This window comes from Hippoglossus stenolepis, chromosome 12 (genome assembly GCF_022539355.2).
Source record: "Hippoglossus stenolepis isolate QCI-W04-F060 chromosome 12, HSTE1.2, whole genome shotgun sequence".
In the NCBI taxonomy this organism is placed as follows: Eukaryota; Metazoa; Chordata; class Actinopteri; order Pleuronectiformes; family Pleuronectidae; genus Hippoglossus; species Hippoglossus stenolepis.
In genome coordinates, this window is record NC_061494.1 from 13,670,127 (window position 1) to 13,695,455 (window position 25,329).

Below are 25,329 nucleotides of genomic sequence, written 5' to 3' on the forward strand. Positions count from 1 at the left end.
TGCGCATGTGTTAATGTGTGGCACAGATTGAACACATCAACTCCCGTGTCATATGTTATCGCTCTAACGTTTGTACCTGTTGATCTTTCACTAAGTGAGAGAAACCGATTTTTTCAGATGGACCACCAAGCATCCCTGGTTTTCTAAAGAGCTTAAGTCCACGGGACAAACACGATCTTGGAGTCTTTCTTTAAAGCCAAACAACAGACTATATAATCCTTCCACTTGCATAATGTAAGTAGCTTCTGCTCCCTCTTTACAATGCTTTGTTACAAAAACAGACCTCCTGTGCAGTGTTTCAAACTGATCCTTTGACCAAAAACAAATCATGTAAATTGCACAAATCCTGATTAACTACAATTAGTTTGCATTCCAATGTGCAGCAGCTACAGCACTTTCTTGTACATCGCCGTCATGCTTGCAGTTGCCTCACAGTAAAGGTCTTGCAGCCAGGGGAAATGCGAAGCAAATATTGCAGGTCAAAGTTCACCAGAGTTGAACTCCACACGGAGCCACGCTGTGAGTTTCCTCTCCACGGGAAGCAAATGTTTAATCGCCTCCTGGCTCTTACAGATAGGAAGTGAACAGAAGGAGAAGGTTTGTCTCTGGAATATTTTTGCATTTTTGACCGGACCCTAAAGCAGCAAAAGCACGGAGAGAAGATTTTGTTTGCTTTATTTAATTTTTTTCCATGCACACAGAAGTGCCTAGCAGTCATGGCTCAATAAGACACCAAGAGTAAAGATACAGAGGTCCATTGATATTTCAATAAAAAAAATCTGCCTTCATTCCCTCACCTCACAAATAGAATCTGCTATAACAAAACTTCCCGAGGAACAATTGAATCTTTCGTTATCGGAAAAGAACATCTCTTATGTCCTCGTCAACAGGACAGTAAAACAAAAACTCATTCTGAATTTTGCAGAGCATTAGGACCGGGTGCAACTTTTGCATGCTTCTGATGTCATCACAATCAAGACACATTTACCAATGAAATACATCATGAATCGCTAAAATACTCGCAGGAAAGGAGAAATGCATTATGGGAAATGTAATTTGTTTGATAGCACTCTTAGCCTGCAAAAAACACTTTTCTCTATAGAAACATGTTGCTCCTTCATATCACAAAGTAATCTGTTCTTTAAAATGAAGGATTTCAGCTCAATAGTCCAGGGAGGACAACATGAAAAACCCCAATTAAATGTGTTTTTTTGTGAGTCTCTGGTCAGACGTCTTCACGAGTCTATTCAACAGTCGACATATTCACATATATTTCTGATGTGTCAAAGTTCCCGTCCCGTATTTTCCGCTAATGGCCAAAGCTGAAGTAAATGAATGAACTCCCAAAGGACTGAATGGTTCTATGATGTGTAGTGTTAAAACTTGTGTGTCCATAGAAACCACAAACACCAGAGACACAGTCAGACACAAAACACGCACACACACACATGGAATAAAGAGTTGTGTATTAATCTCGAATGTTTACCACATTGTTTTACTTTGTGTTTGCTGCTGCTTCTGTAACTGATCACACGGCTCCACTGTCACGAAGAGCACAGTCATCTTCCTGCCAGTGTAGGTCGATGTGAGTGAGTGATGATGAAACCCTTTGGCGGCCGTGACCTTCATCTATCTGAAGGAGCTCCCCTGGCTCCTTCATCACACTCTGCACAACCTCTGTCTCTGCCTGTCAACACCAGCTTATAAAGGGGTCGTCAGCGGCCGACAGCGCACACACAAACCTACGCTCACTCGCAGCAACACCATACAGTGCGAGACGACGGCAGTTAGCTCAGCACTTACAGAGCGGGTAGCTGTAGGTGCAGCTGAATGGTGCACTTGTTTTGAGACACAATGGAGGGCAGCAACAAAAGGGAGATTCCTAGACTATGAGTGTGCGCTGCGAGTGAAAGTGGGCCGTGCTATTCTCAGTGTAAAACTCCCACAACCCCCCCACATCACTTCTTTTCCTTTAGAGCCTCTTCCTGGAAGCTCACCCACCCTCCTAATGTATGATTATCAACTTTAGCTCTGTCCACCCTTGTTTTATTCATCACTGACCAGTAAGTCTCTGTTTACTCACCACCTCAAGCCTTAGATGAGCTGTCCTGGCTGGGTGTTTGAGTGCACTTTCCCCAGGGGATCAACTCTCTGCCTGGAAGGCACGGCATCAGACTCTGATCCACGGGTACACTCATCGCCAAAATATTCAGAGACGGCGACCTGATTTTTCTCTGCCAATTTCATTGTCATGAGAGCCGCTTTCATGTGTTTTTGTCCTCTGCTTGTGCCAAGTGTCTTTAGAAAAAAAAATTTACTGTTTAAAAGAGATGAAGCTCAATACCAGTAAATATTTCTGTGTAAAATATTATATCTGAATGCAATATACTTGATGATGTGTTGTTTTAGAATCATCTTTCACCAATGGACTAATTTGGAATATGTTAGGATATAATGCTCCGATTAGGAAATGTTGAAAAGAAAGAGAAGCTCTAGCACTTGTTAAAAAGAGCAGTGCAGTAAAACAGTGAAGAATTAGAGTATAACAGTTATATTGAGCTCTTAAATTCTACTGTTTTACTTCTACTGTCTTAGAAATCCATACATAATTAAAATCCACTCCATGCACCTTACAGAGCTGAAACAGTTGTTTAATTGACAGAAAATCAATCAATGAGAGTTTGATTAATTATAAATTGACATATGCCCAAAATTCACTGGTTATAGGTTATTCTAAAAGAAAGCTACTTATCGCTGTTTATACTATATTTTCCTCTCTTTCTGCTCAAACTCTTCCTCTCTCCTAACCTTCTCTTTGCACTCTTCTTTTCTCTGCTCTTCTCTTCTTCACCTTCACTGCCAGCTATGTTGATGTAGAGGGACAAGTCAACAAATCAGCAGCTTCCGATGCCAAACTCATCACACAACGCTCAAGCTGTTCTGCGCTCGCTCATCCACATGTTTACAGATATAGACAGGGGCTTGCACATGTACGTGGACATACCTGCAGCACAGACACATACATGTGCTGGCCCACGCCTATAATAACTCATGGTTACAACTGAAACACACTAATGTGTGTTTATCTGCAGAGCGATAACATGACACAGTCACTCAGTTCACAGTCAGCAGCTCGGCGGCTGCCTGATTTAATTTTTCAAAGGCTAAGAATAGACTTTTACAGGTTTCCCCCACGCCAAAGCAAACAGCAACACATTTTCACAACAACTGGGGCTCAGAGAGTCAGTGAGAGCAGCCAAACACAGGGCCCCAAAAGAGGCCGAGTTAACTGAATCAGTTTCTAGCAGCAGGCAGCGGGATTCTTATGTATATCAAACATAAACATATTTCTCTTTTTATCTGTCTCTGCTGCCTGAAATGTAAAATGCAGCCTGCTCCCACAAAAGCAACCCCTCCATAATGTGGCATGTAAATGTTTAATGTATTTAATCTGCGGGCAGCACATGTAACCGCTCATGTTTTATCACCCAAGCCAAATGTTTAGAAAGCGCTCCCGAGTCAAATTTTTCCAAGGATTAAAAAAAAGAAAATACTTACATTAGAGTATTTGAAAAAAAAGGAGCAGTACGCTTGCAGTGTCTGCTAATAGGGATATGCATGTGCTGCAAAAAAAACTAAAAAAAGCTGGTAATGATAAAGGCCTGTTGCGGGACGTCAGGGTAAAAAAGTGGGTCACGTCTTTGTCAAAGTAACTACAGGGTAGATGGATGTGTGTGTTCAGTGAGAAAGAGACAGACTGGTGGCAATAATTCACCCTGTCCCGGCAGAAAATGATGGTTTTATTGGCTGCCTGTCAACTTCAAATGCCTTTGGAGAAGATACCGTATCAGAAGTTTGTGTATGTATGTATGTACGTGTTCGTGTGTTTCAACTGGTCATGGTCAAGGACAATCAATTAGGGCGTGTGCTGGGGTTTCTTGGTAAAGGTTCCTTCTCTTAGACAAGGTCATAAACATTAGACAAATATAAAGTTTTCAGCTTATACTGAACTTTCCAGAATATAAAAGAGACGGGAAGAAATAAGGCAACTTTTCTGAGATCTCATGGCTGAAATATTATTTTTAAAAGTGTCCTGTGGTGAAGCATTAGGGCCTAACCTTGAAGAGTAGCCTGTGCTGTGTCACCTGTGTGTATGTGTATGTGAGTAAGAGCAGGGGCCTCTGAGAGCACTAATGACAGCTGATGATAGGCTGAGAAGAACAGCTCCGTGACTGATGAAAGCTGCTGCAACGCTGAGGTGGAGAGAGGGGTCAGACTGTGGTGGGGCGGGCCGCAGTGCATAAAAGATAACGCTCATGAAACGGCTATTTCACCCTTTAACACTTGCCTGGCCATTAAAGGGAGACTGCTAAAACAAGGTGCACTTGACAGAATTTGATTAATTTAAAGGCTCTATTTTGGGGATCCTACCTAATTGGAACGCTGAAACATGAATGTTAATGTTATCAATAATTATAAACGTTTTTGAGGACTTTAAAGTCTGTTTCGGAGGCTTTCTTCTAGGTGGAACTCTGACATGTTTCATGGGACACATCAGTTTGTCCCAGGAGTCGACGGAAGTTCTATTCGGATCTGCCCCATTAGAAGATTTGTTCAGGTGTTTGGGGACACTGTCTGTTTAATTAAACCACAGTTTTTGGTTGGACAGTTTCTGATACTTCCTGTTTTACTTTGAAGTTTCGTACCTTGTGTGTTCTTTGCTTGTTTTGCCTCCTGTCTTTGTCTGGTTTAGGGTTAACCACCGTTGTGTATTTAGTCTCTGTGCTCTCCGGTCTTCTTTGTCAGTTTGTTTTCGGCTCTGACGAAGGTATACGCTTTACAGAGTGCCATTCTAGTTCTGGCTGTAATTCCATAATTCTGAGTTTTGCCAATGTTTTTTTTCTTGCTGGATTTTCATGTTCTTTTGATTTCCTCGATGTCTTTGTGCCTGCTACCCTGACAACAGAGACTGTGGATTTGCCGTTATTAACTATTCTTCTGTAGCGACCTGCTATGTAATGTGTCTGCAGGGTGACATTGGCCATATCCATCAGGCCCCGTTGGGTCACTAAAAATTCCTAGAAATGATGTGAACCATATGCCACAGCCGTGTCTGTCACAACTTAACACTTATTAAATCTGGCATTTTGGGTTAGGGCCTGAGGCGGTGCTTTCTAGCGACTACTGACAGAAATTAAAAAGAAAAAAAAACAATAATGAAATTTGTCACAGAAGAGCGTTTTCATATTGCTCCAGCAAAGTTGCAGACACTTACAGGATAAGATGCCAGAGTTGTTCTGATGGCTCAGGAGAGATCTAACAGCTTTACGTTGTATTTTGGCGACCTGTATGGCGCTCGGTTTTGTTGTTTATAAAAAAAATACTTATTCAAGCCCTCAAATTAGTTGGATCTACAAGCAAAAGCCAGAAAACACTTAAACTCTTGAAACATGATGTAGGAAAGCTGAAACAAGGTTGTGACCAAAGACGGCTGACATCATCGACACAGAACTTCAAAGACGAGCTGCGTCTCTACTGTATAGCCTCAGGCAGGCTACTCATCAATCTGGTGACAGCGCTGAGGTGGTGCTATACATCCCCAAGATAGCATCACACATCAAACAAACTCTGGAAACACTAGCCTGCTCTTTGGCTGCAGAGGATCCGATTTTAGCCCACACATGGCCTCACATGAAAAACGCACTGTACATGTGGAATGCTTAAACACACTACCGCTCTCCTGTTTGTTTTTTAGCTGCAGACTTTCGCTATCAAAGATCAGTGTCACGATCTCACCTCCCAATCAAAACACCGAACCTGTGTATGGTGTTAACCTCATGTTACACGGGTACAGTGTAAAATCAGATTTGACATTCGATGCTTTTCTTTACATTCAGGGGTCAAACGTGCACCTGGTGCTGTCGGATTGTTATAACATATGAGACCTTAAATATTCCTCTATCTTGAGTTTAATTTGTAAACTCCTTTCAAATGCCGAATAGCTGGAGAGTGTGTCAGGAGGGAGTCGGTGCTCCACCCAAAAAGTGTTTGGTGGTCATCCTCAACTACACCTGATAAGAGCTGTTCTTATCAGATGTTATTAAGAAACCTGAACATCTGCAATGTGTGCGTGTGTCTCATTTCTTTTTCCTCTTTAGAACATTTTCCAGTATAAACACTGACCTTGTCAGGGCCAGTAGACCTCATAGGGACCAGAGCCGGCTCCTAATGAGGCATAACGTCCTTTCTGAGGTCCTGGTTTAGGTTAGAGGGATAAAATGTGTTTTTAATGTGTTCCTGTGTTCGTGTGTGTGTGTGTGTCATTCAGGTTGTGGGGACCTAAATCTGTTCACACAGTCCCCCTTTCAGTCCCCATAAGGAAGACATGTCTCCCTAATGTAAATCATTACATTCTAAGGTGAATTTATGTTTTCATTTTAGGTTAGGGTTAGGGTTAGGCAAGTAGTAACTATGGTTACGGTTGGAGAAAGTCTCCATGCAGGAAATTAATGTAAATCAATGTAATGACCTTTGAAGTCATGGAGACACGACTGTGTGTGCATGTGTAAGTGTGGGTATGTGTGTGTGTGTGATCACTTATAGATAGAAGTGTGTGGCTGATTGCAGACACAGAGCCGGACACTGTCCCCGCACTAATTTCTCTTCAAACACATTGCTAAGTGAAATACAGCCCAGCTATTACCGTCCATACAGAGAGCGCTGTGTGTACAAAGGGTGACAGCGTATAGATGCTCTGTTGATACAGTATATACAGACAGCAGACACATTCTGTATGCATTATAGAGGACATGGCACCACGGGAGCCCACACACACCACACACAGAGTGTTCAGCCTGCAGGCTCCGAGCAAAAGCAGCCTTTGCGGTGAAGTGCTGTAATTGCAGCTTATCTGTCCGGCACAAACAATTTGGTCATATCCTGCACAGATGCAAACAAACAAAGGAAGGGGAAGAGAAACACGAGAGCATCATTAAATATCCGATGCTGTCATTACAACTCTGGATCTACTGGTATTACAAAAGTCCACAAGTACAGAGATTACAGGAGAATGCAAAATATGAGAGGAAACAGGTCTTAGATATTTGACTGCTGACAACTTCATTCGCAGAATTGCAGAAGGAGAAGCAGACTGAAGTAACAAGCAAAGGAATGAAAGTGGGCAAAAAGGGAAGGGAAGTGAGGAAGGAAGAGAGAGGGGGGTAAGAGACCGAACGGAGGAGAAACGGGAGGGAGAAGGGTAACATCTGAGTGTAGGAGAACCAGGAATGTTAATCCTCTTTGTATGTCTCCCAGCAATGATTAAACTTTTCTAATATCAGGCATGACGAGAAAAAACAGGTCATAAACGGGTCAGCTGAGGGAGAAGAGGAAAAAACACCAGCAAAGCCGGTGGCTACGCTCAAAGCAGCACAGCTTTAAAAATCACACAATGAAAAGCAACAAACAATCCGGGGTCCGCGCCAGCAGCAAGAACCAAAGGTCTGTCGTAAGTTAGCATGTGCGTGTGAATGTACATCAGCGGGACAAGTGTACGTGCATATTCCAAACCCTACAAAGTGCAACACGCCGGCCTGGTTATTCATTCACCACAATAGCCGGAGACACGTGACATCATGCCCGCTGCTACTGTGTGAAAATGGCCCGAGAAGCTGGCAGGCCGAGCGGAGGAGTCACAGAGAACCACTTAGCGGCTGCGCTACGGTAATCAGAGGTGAGAGGTCAGCGGCAAACTATGTGTGCATAACCCCTGCACTTCCTGGAAACTCCAGCTCTCTGGAGGAGGATGAAGAGACGACCAGCGCACATTTTCCACAGCACGGGAACGGCCGAGGCACCGGGGGGACTGGACGTATCCTTCTTCTTCTCTTCGTTTTGTTTCCCTCGAGTCTGTCCCCCAGCCCCCAGCCCCCAGCTCTCACCACTTTCAATGAGCTGCGTCATTAGCGGCGAGATTTAAAGATGGGTCAGACGGAGCACGACGAGGGGAAAGTGAGGAGGGGGGGAGAGGGTGGGCATGCATGTGTCTGTTACGCACTGGTGTCAGCAGGAAGACACATTGGAGTGAAGTATTTCCTTGCCTGTCAGAGGAAAAGCCCTCTCACAGGAGGGCTCAGACATCATAAATCCTGTGATTCTTTCCATGCCCTTCTCTCCCTCTCTTCATCTCTCTCCCTCCCTCTCTCTTTCCGAGCCCAAATTCTACAAGTCGTGTCGCAAACAATCTGATTCATAATTTCCCCTGAGTGGCTCTGTGAATTAGACCCTTGCAGAGCTTAGCAGGCCTCACTATTCATCAGCGTCCATGGTCACACAACTGTATACCTGCAGTACCCTCCGAGCTTGTCGTTCACACACTGGCACAGCAGCTACACTGCACCGTCCACTGGTTTACTTCATTAAGCTCAAACAGCGACATTTAACTCTGCGATTGCCATGTTGAAGTCGTGTTTTACGGGGCCTTTATTATGAAACACCACAGACGCCCATGCACCAGGTTGGGCTCGTTCACACGCTCTCGCTCTCTATATATATTCTCCCATCAAAAGCAGCGCAGCCCCGATCATTAACATTCTTACATTGAAGGGCAGTTTTATCACTCCAAGCACACGAAGCAGACGCTCCCTTTGAAGCCGAGTTACAGTCGGCATCAGCACGTCATCATGCAGGATGTCTGCTCTTAATCTAACGAGGACGCCGTCGCTGCGTGAAGTAGCCGCTGTCACAAGCACCGCAGGACGAGCAGAAAGAGTCGAATCTGGTTGTTCGACAGCGAGAAAGCCACTGTACGTTTGTTAAGTGTCTGATAGACGGATCTACACCCTCGCTCCTGGAGCTGTTCACTCACTGCACACGTTCCTCAGATTCCTTGATGAAAGGGGGGAGAGCCCAAAGCATGACGCTGCGCAAACACACACACATTGTGCTGCTCACACATAAGATCATATATGACACTATGCTTTATATGAAGCGATACCACAGGTGCCAGATAGTGTTTATTTATACTGCACATGACTGCCCTCTTCTGGGGGACTCTAAAGTGTTTGGTTCAATTTTCAAGCATTCTTAAATCCAGATCACTAATTTTCGCAGGTTAGAGGCAGGTTAGAGAATAGAGATCCATTGGTATTTTCTGATCTTACCTATGCAATCAATATCTAGTCCTATCTAGGCTTGGTGTGATGATGTGCCAAAAAGATTTTAGATTCATGAGGTAGAACAGAGTTCAACAAGCAGTCCAGTGGCTCCAAAAGGCCCTCAGGTCTTTGAGCTCCGACTTTTCACTGTTGCATGAATCGTCAGTGCACTCCGTTCTCTGCAGATCTGTGCACGTGCTCCACTCCCAACAGGAAATGTTTTGAATGTTAAAATGTTGGGTCTCCTCTCTGCCTAAAGGGGCTCAGAGCTGATTTGATGATTATCCATAAAAAACAACAGATTTTTATTACAATAACACGACACGGCTGTCGGCTAAAGCGCTTTGGAGTTTTACGTTTTACACGGACCACAGATCCATTAAATGATGATGTAGGATTAGCAGCCTGGTAACAAGTTCATGTCATATACATCACACACATTTCAGGCGCTATGATATAGAGCTGGTCTTCTGCTTGTGAACCTAATACCCTTTGGTTCTTCCTCACCCCTCCTCATTTGACTTCCTCCCCTCTTAGGTGCTTGCATCCTCAGAGAGGGTCCCATGTGTTCGCTCATCTGTCCCTCGACACACATTCCCTAAACAAGCACTCTCCAAAACACTGCTGGTTGCCATGGCAGTGCTACTGGCCTGGGTAAATAGGAGAGAGGGAATAATGTCCTTAGAGGAAGGGAGTGTTGAATGTAGTTTGGGCAGTAGTGTGTGTGTGTGTGTGTGTGTGTGTGTGTGTCTTTGCCACTGCACTGCCCCCATGGGAGAGCTGCCTGGCAGAATCATTACGGTCTGTGCAAACACACACTGACATCTCAACTCCAGTCAGCCCTGCCACACACGAACAGGCACCCACACAATCTGCTGATGTACATAAACACACGCAAGTGACACGCACATTTTAAGTTGTGTCCACCACCGAATGTTCCGTCCGGCTGTGTCAGTGCTCTGCAGATGCTCACTACCGGCCGCTGTGTAGCTGAGCCACATGTGCTCGCTGCTCTAATTGCATGTTTCCTCGTGTTTGCTTACAGAATGACTACTTGTACTGTAGATCTGAAGTAAACCACATGTACTGTCTCGGACTCCTAATCTTGTTTAGTCTGTCACGCATGCAAACACACAGGTAGAACATGTTTAGTCTGCGTGGTTTAAATGCTGCATCACTTAGAATAAAAAGGAGCTTGAAGCGTACAGTTGCCCCAAAACAGGTTATGAGTAACAGTATCAGTAATGACCAATTACAGCTAACCCATGACACACATTAAGGCACGCATACCCATGAAATTAACAGAGTGCGTGTCTGGGGCATGTACACAAGCACATATATTGATACAAGGATGTTCAACCCGACATGTTTAACTCAACAGGCCAGGCAGTATGTTGGTTTTACATATGTAGTGATAAACAGTTCCATGCTAAAACTTTTTATGTAATTGCCAACACAATGCAAAAATGGAGGAAAGGAAAGAACTTTCAGGGTTTTCCTGAAGGACAAGAATTTGGTTTAAGCAGGTAGATTTCAAATGAACCATCTAAAAATGCAATAGATAGATTTTCAAAGAATCTGTCCTGATGGAGCCTGCAGTAAAGGCCCCTTTGGGGAATTACTGTATGTTCAAGATCCTGTGTAAGTTTTCTAAAGCAGCCAATTGAACTGCACCTTCAGAGAACCTATAGACAAACCTTAGCTGAAACTAAAAGGGTTGTTCTTTGCCGAACCGAAATAAGGTTTTTGAAAGAATGAGTTGCTTCTTGCTGAACCTCTATGTTCCTCTATGGTACATAGGTTCCTCTATGAACTCACAGCGAAGAAATGCTTCTGGTTCTAACTCAAACCTTTATTTTTAATGGTCTACTTGTGGGGTCTCTCGTTAAATATAAAAATAAATATTCACACTTTCCAAAACTGTCTCGGCTCTCAAGATCTAAAAGAAAAACTGGTCTTCACAAAGTCAGACATTAAATATCACACACACACACAAACGCACACACAAAGAGCACCACTGAAGCAGCTAAATTTCAATTAGACACTGATGAGAGACATGAATAGAGGAATGTAAGACTAAGCGAAAGTTTAGTCCACTGTGATTTCCATCTCTCAGTCTCAGACTAGGAGAACATACAGGGCCCAGCAGACTGAGGTTTCTCGACGTAAGTGTGTGCATATGTGAGTACAGAGTGTGTTTGTGTGGCGCACACATCACGAGAACATGCTACACATGCACTCACTGGCTTTGTTATTGCATATATATAAACCAGTGATTAATGGAACTCTGGACTGCAGATGAAAATAAAAATGTCTCCAGTATTTTAGGGATTTAGATCATTGGTGATGCTGCAGCATAAAAGCAATCTGCCAAATGCTAAGGTTTCAGCCCAAACAATCTTTGATTCAATTAAGACTGCTTTTCAATTTAAGTCTCTTAATCCCTGTTCTCCTGCCAGCCATCTCTGAACTTCCATAGATATCATATGATGTAAAAACGTCAGCTTCATCAAAGTACAGGAATGATGATAAAGAGCACATTAAAGAGATTTACCACTTTTTGGGAGCAGCCTGTGGTTTTCTTTCCATGTAGGTCACACAACAGAAATGAAGTTAACTAGTTCCCTGGTTACCACTAAGTAGCTTAAAAACAATCCATAAAACACACCTCAGTGCACTTCACAGACACATGACGCTCGGTTGGAGAGTGCACAACGGACCAATTCACATGCATGGCAGAACAACCCATTGCATCATCAAACAGCAATGACTGTGTAAATCATAGATATATTTATGACTGATATATGACCCTGTCCGGCCCTCACTGCTGGCCCGGTGGGTGCCCCTGGGCAGCCGAGTCTAGCTGGCCCTCCATTATGTACCTAATCATCCGGGGTTTTAAGACCACATCTGGAGCTAACCAAGACCTCCAGGCCTGAGGCGAGCCGGAGCGCAGCGCATCATGGTCAACACGTGCTGCGGCAGAGCAGCTGAAGCACCTGGGCTCCTGATACCGGAGCCTGAAGTCTGCAGGCACGGTACAGACTGATGTCTTCTTCTAACTGTTCTGGTCGGACTGCATTGTCCATCTGTAGCTAATAAATCAAACTAATATCAAACTAATCAAATATAAATATATTTCAACCCTTCCTGACTAGGAAAACATTTCGGAAAAAGTGTGTATGTGGTAAGTTCGTGCATTACAGCAATGCATTGTGTTGCAAGGTTCTTCGTGCGGGAAGTGTTTTTTATGATTATTCTGTATTACAAACCCTCAATGAACAACAGGAGCAAAGCTTTGTTAGTTTCAGCACCTCATAAAACTCCTCCACACCCAGTCCCTGCTGACCACATCTCTGTCTTGCAAAACATTTTGTTCCAAATACTTTTTTATTTCAAAATACCAAGTCATAAAGAATCACATTTTATTTAGAGGACAAGAAAAAAAACATAGCACTTAACTTATCAGTAAACCCCACAGGTAGTCACACACAGCACAATGTTTCTTGATTCAAATCCCTTCTTTATGTAATCACCTTTTACTGAGGGTGCTGCACAGTAGTGACACAGCGAGAGGGAACCTCAGGGCGGACAGACGGAGAAATGAGGCTTTCTGTGACGTTACATAAAACACTGAGAACAGCCTCATAGGTGCAGATGTGAAACAACAGGACACGTAGCAGCAGCCACAGAGCGCTCATGCGATGGCGTGGTCAGCAGTCTGCGGCGTGATTAATCTCCAGGTACGATTAAGCAAACAGCTCATTATCTGCTGCTCTGATGGACGCACAGCACAGTAGCTAGAAGGGGGGGATTTTCCTCGGGACACCTTAAATCCACACACACCTGAGAGACATAATTTAAGCAAAACACTCTGGATCATCTGACATTTTTCCCAGGATGCCCAGCAGCGTGTCCTCCCGAGGGACATTAATCACCGACAGCAGGCTCATTGAGCGACGGCCAAACACTGGAACACGGATCAGGCAGAACTAGCTTGGCACAACTGTCAATCACGTCTTGGCAACACAGCAGAACTGGAGGAGAAAACTGGAGGAAACGGTGGATATTGAATTAGCAGAATAACAGGCTTCACGCTCACACACAAATGGACACATAAACACACATCACGCAAAGTACACAAATAGTGAGGTTAGCGCAGCCCTCACAGGTAATTCTGTTTGATGGCTTTAACAAGCCACCGCTTCCATTTCTCCGAGACTGTTTAAACACTCACAGTGTAATATTAAATTTTCTGTCTGGTCAGGCCAAGTTAGCCATTTGGCCAACTTATAGGAACAAGGTAAGAAGTATGCAGCGCGGCTCCCAATGTGCACAGCAGGGTGGAAGCAGCTAGAAGTGATACTGTCACGTTTAGGAATTTTATGAGGAGTGATGGAAAAAGAAGTATTGCGTGTTTATAATTAAAATAAATTCTACAATTTCCAGCATGGACCACGTTTGGATTTTAACGCAGCAGCTCTTTTAGCGCCTGCAATCCATTTGGTTTGCAGGTGCTTGTGTGTCTAACACATTTCTACGGATCCAGTTTCCTCCTTCTCCCTGAGCTCCGGAGGTCAGGGCAAGTTCAAATGTCATCCGACCGACTGTTATCAGCTTCTGCTTCTCGGCCTAAAGATATGACCCGGCCATCAACACAAGGGGAAAGAAACATATCAAATTATGTTACTTATGGCATAAGAGCAAGATTTTTAACTTTAAAACTGTAAAACAAAATAATTTGAGTGTGTCGTGGAAAGCAATCAGCAGTGAAGTTGCAAAACCAGAAAAGAAGAAATATTTGTGTTGCTTTGCTTTGTTAATGGTCAATATTGACTGACCACGATTGTATTTTAATCAGTGAAAAAGACAAAAGGAAAGTAAATAAATTAAAAGTGAAATAAATTTCCTTAAGTTTGTTATATCTGATCTGAAAAAGCACCTGTAAGAAGCACAGAGATTCACTTCATTCAAAATCAATGTTTCCTATCCAACCAACACAAACTGGGTGCACATTGAACTCCTGTAATGTCATTTAAAAGTTCAACTCACGGTTTTGACTTCTCAGAAAAGAGCACATATTTCCCTTTCGTTCCTTTCGTCTAAACGTGTCCAACTTATTTTTGCTTTTTTTCCTAAACAATTAATTCAATCTACTGCAGATGTGAACGGAAACATCCCGGTGATGTAGCTGTGATGCACTTTTGATACTTTGAGAAGTCTGGCTGTGATGCTCAGTCGAATTTGGCAACAAAGAGAGAAAAAGAAAATGAACCATTACTCTGCAGAGGTGGAGGGAAAATCATTTATGAACATGCATTGTTTTCACTCTATTAAACACTGCAGCTGTATTCGTCAGTTTGCTATTATTACTGTATAAGTACAGTGAATGGGTGAGTGTTTCCTTCCACTGTAATGTTTTGATTTAAATTATTTACCCATTTACACACACACACACACACACACACACACACACACACACACACACACACACACACACACACACACACACACACACACACACACACACACACACACACACACACACACACACACACACACACACAGCTCCTGGGAGCCCTGCTGTTGGCCCCAGGTAGACCCTTGACCACTACTGTAATCTCATCATCTCCTGGATGCCAGAGAGGAAATTTTTAGTTCAGGGCTAAAAACACACACACTCACACAAATATGCACACACAGACACACACACTTCAACTGCACAGAGACCCTTTAGCACACAGCCCCTGTAAATGTTTTTTGTTCGATTCCAACCACAAGACCCTGAGTTGAGTCCCGTTAGCTGGAAAGCCGAGTGCCTTTTGTTTAGAAGAAAGAGAATAATAGCTCGTTGGAAAGGGTTACCCTGCTTTACTTTCATGCCGGTGGTTGTTACGGATTTCTGCGGATTTAGAATAAAGCCATTTGAGGATCATGTCATTGTTCAGAGCGGCATGGATACACGGGGAATGGAAATTCACAGAGCTTAGGTGGAGCTTGCAGTTCAACTTGTTTGGAAATGATGACGGAGAGATTAACGTGTAAAGTCAAAGTCAACCGTAGGTATGCCAGTGTACATATTGCACCATGTACATACTGTACAGTATAAATATGTGTTCACATGCATGCACGTGCATCCCTATAATCTGATTCCTGTGGGAAAGGGGGAAATGCATGGCCTCGGCACGGTGTCCATGCTTGAATGTACCAAAAGACATCTCGATTGGATGCACTGGGGAAAAGGAAGAATTTGGGAGTGATTCGTCGAGTGGAAGTCTGGGATAGGATGAGACAGAAACTGGGATTTAAGGGACTAGGAGAACTCCACATCCCAGTCGGAGCTAGAGCGGCTCAAACATGAGTCACACAGACTGTTGGCCAGGCAGTAAAGCACAAGGCTGAGAACATTAGTGACCCACTGCCAAAGCATGCTCATCATCCACCATGGAGAAAAACACACGGCGCTTTGCAGACAGAATGTAAATGCATGTATGTAGTGTAGTGTGTGTGTGTGTGTGTGTGTGTGTGCGCGCCAAGCACGCACACGGCAGATGAATAGCAAGTCAACACAAGTATTTAATTCCAGGGAGACATCTGTAATGAGGACTGAGTCATTTGGATCTAATTATGGGCAACCAAGTGGAAGAGATGGAGTAAATCAACTCAAAGTGATTTCAGTAAAGAAAACGCCATCCAGTGTGCAGACTCAATTTGCCATAAATTTAATTAATGTAGGTTTAAATGGAAGCACTCAGCTAATTGTCTGTCATAAAACATTGCCGAGGTTTCGACTTCACTCTTGCTCCGTCTCTTTCTTGTGCTCGCTCGCTTCACTCTCCTGTTATCTCAGGCCACGTGTATGTAGTGTAACAACAGGGCTCTGGCGCCATCATGTGTTTCATCAGGCATACTGCATAGAGAAGAGAGAGTCTAAAAATGTAGGATGCTGTGGAAAAGCTTAAAAGCATGTTAATTACTACTGAGTGTATTTTGATATTCCATGTATTGCTACACTGAAACATTCTAAATAACAAGTGTCGATCCACTGTGACGACGCCCATTGGTTTGTGAACTGATGTCTAGAAGCCTTGAGTTGGTTTCGTCCTGCGCCATCTTGGTTTTCTGAAATCAGAAGTAACCATCTTTGGAGGAGGAGCCAGACTGACAGCTTGAGGACACTTCACGCCCACCTACACCTGCGGCTAGCACCCATTGGACTGTAGTAGCTGTCAATCACATGGTATCCATGCCCCAGTGCAAACTATGATTCATTGTCTGTTTTACTCTGCATCATTTACAAAATGAACATTATGCTGTAGATCAAGAAGACTTGAAACTATACAGATTGAGCTCATACAGATTTGAATGGAAACTGACTTCTTTTTGCAGCCAGTGGAGTCACCCTCTGCTGGTAATTTGTGAGACTACAGGTTTCAGGCAATTCTGCATTGGCTTCACTTTCTGGACCCGGAGTCAACGTCCATTTTTATATACATTCTTAGGCAGGATGTTGGGATTATCCTGATGATAATTAGGTTAATCAAAGAGCATTAGTATGTGCAAGACTTCTTCTATGCGACATATGAACATGTGTTTCTGTGCCACTCAAAGCTAAAGCTGTTTGCAACCTGGGGCAGTCTGTTGCTGTAGTAACCAACATTAAACTCATTCACAATCATGAACAAATCAGTCTTTTTTTAAAGTCTTTTGTTCCATAATTTCACCTGAATGAAGGAAGAGTCACATGTACCACATGCTATAGAAATGTATAACCTGAAACAAGGGGTTGCAAGTACTGTGAGGGAAGCACAACCTAATGAAGTCTGGCAGACTGATTGAAACTGCACTGTGTTCTTTTGTCCTCTAGAGGGCCACAGCTACAAACTGAAGAGCAGAGGGTTAAAAACCCAGGACAGTGTCTGCAGCACAGCAGGAGAAATCAAAAATGCTTTGAGGTCAACAGAAAGCATCAAATTGGTTTTACACTAAAGACAAAGGTAAATCATTTCAGTGGATGACTTATGCATTCTATTTTCTCAATTAACAGAAAATTATTCAGAAAAAACTATACATGTTATACTAACTGTTACTGTGACATTGTCAATGTTGCCATGGAATTTGCAGTTTGAATGCTAATGAAGTTTTGGTGTTAAATTAAATAAGCACAGCTCTCGGAATAATTAGTTTCCCACCCTGCAACCACATTACAGAATCTCATGCATATTCCAGGCCTGCAGGTGTTGTTTGTGTAAAAATACAGCTCCAGACATCTGATGACAAGTATCATATTTGTACAGTGGGGATGACACAGATCTGTCTGCCACCTCGCTGTAAATCACTTTCACAGCCCCCCCCCCCAGATTGAGGGCACGTAAAGTCACCGTCGTCACTGGCTTCTTGGTTTGAGAAAATGGAAAACTAATGATTTGAGAGTTTAATAAATGTAATATTGGCAGGTTTTGCTTAAATGAATCGACAAGGCTTTTGTAATTAAATGAAGCTTAGGGAGAGCTGCTCATGTATAAACATGGTTCATAGTTTCTGCTTATGTAAGGCATGAGGCACGTTTATTTCTATGGTTGCAAGAAAAATAAGAGGTTTGAGTTGCTCTAAAAAAAATGTGGAGGATAAGAGGAGACGTTAATCACTGTTGTGACGTGTAGATATCAGCTTCGCTTCTGTCCTCGCTCTCTCTTCGTCGTCTGGTGTTCAGGGTGGTGGCAAGATCACATTAATTTTGATTTACCTCGTTCTGTACGCTGGCAGTGTCAGCTGTCCTCTATATATGGCTGTTTGTAAGTGAGCTGAGCTCTACGCGGAAGAGTTGCTGATGCTCCTGAAATCAAATCTCTGTCAGGATTACCCCTCACCTGTTACCAGTCAACACTTTATTGGCCAGAACACAGACCTGTATTTGTCTACATCCTTGCGGTGCGAAAACACCAGCACACCTCACACTCAGGGACATACCTCTGCGTGTCCGAGGAGTCGTCGTCGTCAGGCTATTTCTGCATCTCTGACCTGTGCAGGAGAAACAAAAGACAGTGTTGTAAATACTTTGGAGACCACAAATCTTGAAGCTGGCATCGTTTCTTTCTTCTTTTCTTTTTTCCCCCCCCCAACCATAATGGACACCTCACACTGGCCCTGCTCAGGCTCTCCACCAACAGGCAGCGCCAGCAGGCTGCCCCGTGGACCGTGGAGCAGCTTTAAGCAGACGACGGCCAGTGTCCCGTCAGCCAAAACCCAACAGATGCACCGCACTGAAGCCGACATCACTAAAAAAAAAAATTCAGGGGACGGACATTTGAAATGTTCTGCTTCGCACATAAACACGTACACATTCAGATCTAAATATAAACACGCCTTCAGCTCGGGAGTTTTATTTGCCATATGCTTGTATTTTACGCTGTGAATTAGAAATATTACAATATTCTTTGTGTTTTTTCAATAATTCAGTGGGTCCTTGAGATTTCTTTCTCATCAGCATGTCAGAGTCTGAAACATGTACATGACTTTGAAACAGTGAAACTATTAATTGAGACCAGAAATTTGTTTAAATCCAGATCCACATCACAGCATAGAACAAATTAATTTATAAAAATCTTGAACTGATTCACATCCGATTGAATGAAATGTCATTGCTGTGCCGTACACGATTCACAATTTAATGTTTCAATATCAGTTAATGCAGTAAATATGTCACTATCAAAGCTCCAAATCAAATTTATACATTTCCTCTTTGAATCTCTACCTGAGACAAGCAGACTCAAGACTATATAACATCAATGTCATGCAGTGAAGGTGTTTTTACACAACAGTTTGCTGTGTAAAACCTTAAAAAAGTATAAACAGATGTTTATTTTGGTGCAGTTCTGTTCCCAGTTGAGCCTCTCTGTGCACTGCTCCCTGCTCGGTGTCTTTTCTGCAGCCCCGTCATGCAGCCCTCTAATAGTGGATTAGTCTGGGCTTGTAAATGTTGTAAAGCTCTGAGAATGAACATCGATCTCTCAGTTTAATGAAAAATAACCTGCGACAGACCCCAGCGCCATCTCTCCCTCCGCCTCTATCAAACGAAGTAACACACGCACTTTCCTTTGTTTATACCAAAGCACCTGACAGCCACAAGAACTAAAAATGACCCTGTCGTGTAGCCGCGTCAGCCGACATCAACATTAAAGATGATGTATTTTACTTGGGAAATTAGCCAGAGGCAAAAGTGTACGCTGTGTTCGGAGGGGCGACTTCACTCTCTGGGCAAAGGGAAAGAGAAAAGTCACACACACACACACACACACACACACACACACACACACACACACACACACACACACACACACACACACACACACACACACACACACACACACACACACACACACACACACACACACACACACACACACACACACACCTCTTTCTCCAGACCAGTGCTGGCACTATACATCCTCAGGCCTGCCTTGGCTGGTGGTTTGATAAATTGGCCCTTTCATCTCGTCGATGTGCATTGTGTCAGTCGGTTCGTGTGTATTTGGATCTGCGAGTGCGTGCGTGCTTGTGCTTGTTTGTGTTTGTGTGTGCGTGTGCGTGCGTGAGTGCGTGTGTGCGTCTGCCTGGGTACATTGTCTGAGCTGTGAAGTGTTTGGCTTCCTCAATGAGGGCTGCTGTCACAGCCTCTGAAAGCATGTAATAGGCGCCCATTCTCCGGGAATGAATACACATCCATACACTAGCGAGAAAATGTGGCATTTCAAAAAGACTTGGGATAATCAAACAGAAAAATTATGAAAAGGGGCATAGCAATGTCATTCCTTTCAGCTAAGCTCTAAATTTGGTGCATATGATTGCTTTGGGGAGTGTTTGCAGTACACAGTGAATTAATGCCATTTCTGATAGATCAAGGGTGGTCATTGTTGGCTGTGCAAAGCATTCTGGCGCCGCGTGTGGGGTTTGTGCGAGTTGGACCGGGATTCACGGCTGTGTAATGTTGTCTTGGTTTGATTGGGATTCAAAAGCAACTGTTTGTTTTACTCAAGCTCCTTAGAAACACTCTTCCTGAAATGTGGGTTCATTTGCAGCGATTTGGCTTCGCTGAGATAATGATTTGCAGAACCTGACAGTTTTAACACGAGTGTGTCCTGCAGGTCTGTGCTGAGACGCAGACCTACAGTGATTTACTGCAATCACCATCATACTGTAGCTTGACTGACAACCAGACTGGATCTGGCTTTCAGGTCCTCAGTGTAACATCAGTATGCATGACATCAAAGTAAGCCACAGGAAACATGAACCACTGTGGAGATATTTACTCCGGTTGGGTACGATAGTGGATATTTTGATCATATTGTTGGGTCTATAAAGAGCTGGACAACAGTGAAAAATATTCCCTGAGCGCAGTGTGACGTCTGCTAGTTGCTGCTTTTCCCGAACTGACAGTCGAAAGCTCAAGGGCATTCATTCAGCACACAGTACTGAAAAAACAAACTACTTCTTATATTTGACAATATGGAACCAGCAAATGCATCACATTTTTGCTTGATATAAAAAACAAATCAAGTGTTAAATTATTAAAATAAATAATAAAGCTCCAGTCAGTCGACCAGTTGTTTCAGCACTTTAAAAAAGCCATAGAGCTTAGCTGTGCTGTTCCTGACAGAAATGTTAGAGGGAAACAGCACAGGAGAATTAACACATCTAAATCTCTGTGGTAAATCCCTGGCAAGCTCTTCAGGAAACGTCCCTGTCCCCAGTCAAATGCATGCTGGGAAAATTTGCAATACCTTCACGACACCATTCATAAGAATCAGGGCTGAGAGGCTGATGATCCTAACTAACTAAATCTTACAACCCTTAAACCGTAGAATAAAACTCACCCCGTTTTCACAAGTTGCATTAGATCCGGGTTGGAAGCAATGTCACCAAAGAATAGTTTTCTCTTCCTGGTCAGTTTCATTAGCAGGATTACGCAAGAACTACTCAACAAATTTTGAAACTTTGAGGATGGGTGACCGGATGACCCAAAGAAGAAGTCATTCAATTTAGGTGCAAATCCGAATCAATTCTTTTTCCATTTCTTCAAGGTTGTGAGATCAAGATCTTAATTGATTTCTCAGAGAATAACTGGTGATTGGTCCGCTTGGTAGCGTCGCATTTCCGTCAGACTGGCCGCCATTTTTTGCATTGATTTGAAGGAACGAACAAGGACAACGTCTTTCTTTTCTTCATTGCAGTTCTTTAAGAAAAAGTAATTGCTCTTCAGCTTAAAGTGTAAAACTATTCAACTTAACCTGTTTAAAAAAGACTGGAGCAGAGAATGTCTAAAACAAGTTAAATCCTGTGTGCAATCTCAACAGGACTTGGTCCTTATTGAGCATCACAGACATGTAGGTCCCCACTTTACCAACATACAGCTATCATGACAAACCCCTGTCAAGGAGATTGGGCACAAACACTCAGTCCAGCTTCTACTGCCTAGTGGGGACACTGCCATTAATATCACAGGGATGACTCGAGAGCGAAATTGGGCGCGTGTCTCTGTTCATTTTTTATGTAAGCTGATCTTCGTGTGGGAGCTGTGTGTGTGTCTGTGTGTGTGTGTGTGTGTGTGTGTGTGTGTGTGTGTGTGTGTGTGTGTGTGTGTGTGTGTGTGTGTGTGTGTGTGTGTGTGTGTGTGTGTGTGTGTGTGTGTAAACCTACTCACTCCACCAGTGCTCCCACTCACTGCAAAGCGAGCAGTCAGTGCGCCGCCTGAGCGCAGAGAGTCAGTCCTTCATTCATCCATCCATCCCGCTGAAGGCTGCTGCTCATCACTCTCCTTCTCCCCTCCTCCCTCCGCACCTTCCCTGGGATCGCTTACTTTTTTCTTCACCCTGTGTTTCGGAGTGTGTGCGTGCGTGCGTGCGTGCTGCCGGTGGATGATATCAACAGAGCTCCGCTTCGCCTTCACCTCCGCGGCGCTCCGGAGCGCAGAGGACGCGCATCACGACGGAGAGCTTTTCTGGTTTTTAAGGGGGTTATATGAAGGGAAATATAAAACAAATCAAACAAGACACAAAGAGAATATCTGCACCGGATTGGCGACGTGAACACGGGACGAGATCCACGCGCAAGTTTTGACGGATTTGAACGGCTCAGGTGCGCTGGAGGATCAGAGACAGCCAGTTGGCGGATGATTGTCGGTTTCGTGGAGAGGTGTCACTGCCTCTGCGCAAGGTGAGTGATGGATTCAGTGACGAGCGAGCTGAACACTGACAGGACGCTTTGTTCAACAGATGAAGAAATGCCCGGTTTGACGTCTCCTGCTTTTAAAGCGCAGCGCTGAAAGTTTTTGCATCTTAAATCTCCCATTATTCCCGTGGAGTTCGCAGCAGCAGCCTCTGCAAACTTTGAGGATTTTAAATGAAAATCTGTAGATAACTGAGGAAAGGAGTTCATCTGTTTTTTCTAATGCACATCATCTACTGCTGTTATGGCGGAAATAACCTATCCACCTTCAAGGTCTTAAGATTGGTGTTGCATGTATGTGGCGAGCATGAGGTGGTGGATGATTCAGAGTTTAGTTCGGCACTGCACAGGTTTCAAGTTCAAAATAGAAGCAGTTTTTTTTTTTTTACTACAAAATGTCTGGGAATAGTCCAGAGTCTAAGCTGAGAAGTCTCCAAAAAAACAGATGTATTCAGTTTACAGCAAGAAAAGCAGCTTTCTGGAAAAGTGACACAGCAGAGTTGTCAAAGTTTCAGATTTAATCGTCCATTCATTCCTTTTCTGGTGATCAACTATTCAGACAATTTACTAATTATTCAAAATGTAGAAAAAGAAGCAATTAGATGCAGGCACTTTGCTCTCAATTTTCTGTCCAAACTTTTCCATTTTTGCTAATCCACCTTCAATAATGGATTTCTGTGAAATAGGAAAACGATACACGCATCAAATATACTATGGATTACCTCTGTTATTCTACATCACGTTTCACTGCCTCCCATCCATCTCAGTCAGATCCCTCTCGTTCCAAGTATTACTTATTCTCCAAAGTGTGTGAGAATACTGAGCATGTCCAGTTTACAGAGACAAAAGCAGCTTGTATTATAATGGGGAAGGTGACACCAGAAGGTTGTCCTGCTCGATCCCTTGCTCGTCATCAATTACTCAGATCATTTATCGGTCATTCCGGAACTTGTGTGCTTCGGGGATTTAGAAAAAGACGGATTCAGATGCAGGGTCTTTCCTTTACAATCCCAAACTTTTCAGTCTTGCAAATCCAAGCTCTGCCCCACCTTCAATAATGGCTTTCTGTCAAATAGGAAAACGATACGCACGTCAGATATACTATGGATTAGCTCTGATACTTGCTGCATTGCGTTTCACTGGCTCACATCCATCTCATGCAGAGCCCTTTCATTGCAAGTATTTGTCACTTTGGGAAGAATGTCCAGTCAGTGTCGTACTGGGCGCCTGTGGCAGGATGATACCAGCTTATGGCCTTTTCACAGCCCTTGCCTGTGTCTCTCTCTCTCTCTCTCTCTCACTCACTCACTCACACACTCACACACACACAGGTTAGTGCAGCAACCCTCATTAGGTCCATTTATTGACGACAGCCTAAATTAACCTCACTCCTATCCAGAACCTCAGAAAGGTTGTTTTGCCTCATTAGGATCATGCTTTGGTCCCCAGGACAACTACTGGTGTTTATAGGAAAAGCACACACAGTACATGCTATCCCCAAATATCCCTCAATCACACACACTGTAATGAAGTGCCATGAAGGAATTATTCATGTCGTCACATGTCTCCATCATTTCAATCCTCAGAAAAGGACATTTTTATTAACTTCAGCCTTTAGTCAATACTCTGCCTTTTTATTCCCACTGAGCACCACTGGGTCTATTTTTCCACCCGCAGCCCGAACCATGTACGGTGAGCCGAGGCTTCATGCTCTGTGTACATCTATTGATCAGAAGTTAGAGCGAGAGATCTTCAGTCCTGGGCTCTGATCGATTCTGACTCCTACTGTACTTCAGGTCACTGCAGCAGACAGAGCGGCAGGGTGTCTCAGAGCGAGGCAGAGAAAAGAAATGCACCTTATCCAGCCTGTTTCAGCGGCATCTAGCAATGACATGATCATGAAATGCTGCAAAACTAAATAAGCTTTAAATAAAACCTACATGTGTTCCATACTGACCAATGCCCCATTCAACAGATCGCTCTGCGTCCATGGCAGTTATCTTGGTTGTTAATGAGAATGCTTCAGCAGCGCTCCTCCTGTCAGACTTCATATCAAACCCGCCCCTCTTTAGAGAAGAGATTGTGATTGGCCCGACCTTTTTCAAGACGGATATTAATCAGTCTGAATGGGAGGGGGGCCAGACCCATCTGTCACAGCGAATAAATAAAGATTTGCCGATTGGTCTGAGTCCGAGGCTATAGTTCTAAACCAGCGCCTGAACAATGTGTTGACTATCCCACAGACAACAGCAACTAATTTCATAACTGATTAATCATAATTAATCAAGATTCAGTGTCAAACACATCATGTTTCCAGCTTTTAAATTGTGGGGATCTTTGTCCCATGTCATCGTGCACTGGATATCTGGGGTTTTTAGTTTGCAGTCATACACAGCGAGATATCTGAAGATAGAGCTATTTTTCCCAATTTTCTGTCATTATGTAGACAAAGCAACCAGCAGATGGATCGATAATGAAAATAATTGACTTCAGGCCTTTTTTAAACACAAAACTGACAATAAAAGTAGGGAAATCACTTTTGGGAGGCCGAAACCAACAAACTTGTTCTTTGAAAAAGGACTTTAACAAGTAATCAATTGTCGGCGAATACAATTCAATACAATACAAAACTAGTTATTATTGAACACAACATTTTTTTGTCTGTCTTTCATTATTATGTTGCCCTTTAATATCACTTCGGTAGAATATAGAAAAATATTACAGAAGAATAGTAGAACAACTCAAAAGTGTTACACGTATACATGTTAAATTAATCAGCTTGTTTTTATTCTAATTGCCATGTGCTTCACTACATGTAACTTCAGAGTGAATACAATGAGGGAAGCTTAAAAAAAAAACACAGTGAGTCAATTAGCATGTTCATAATGTGGAACACATGCAGTGTAGCTCTCGCCAGCTTTAAAGCATCTAGAGGATGAGTAGCTTATTT

The 25,329-nt window shown here is 43.3% G+C and overlaps 1 protein-coding gene and 1 long non-coding RNA gene across 3 annotated transcripts in view; one reads left to right on the forward strand and one right to left on the reverse strand.

Annotated features, from left to right (window-relative positions):
- LOC118118737 overlaps window positions 1-25,329 on the reverse strand; it is a 149,784-nt gene that overhangs the window by 45,603 nt on the left and 78,852 nt on the right. Inside the window, exon 4 of the long non-coding RNA XR_004697990.1 lies at window positions 18,126-18,176. This is a non-coding gene — a long non-coding RNA (uncharacterized LOC118118737). The remainder of the gene's footprint in view (window positions 1-18,125; window positions 18,177-25,329) is intronic.
- zgc:171482 (zinc finger protein) overlaps window positions 22,170-25,329 on the forward strand; it is a 53,229-nt gene continuing 50,069 nt past the window's right edge. For both annotated transcript variants that reach the window (XM_035172003.2, XM_035172004.2), the window contains exon 1: window positions 22,170-22,367. The gene's annotated coding sequence lies outside the window, so the exon portion shown is untranslated. The remainder of the gene's footprint in view (window positions 22,368-25,329) is intronic.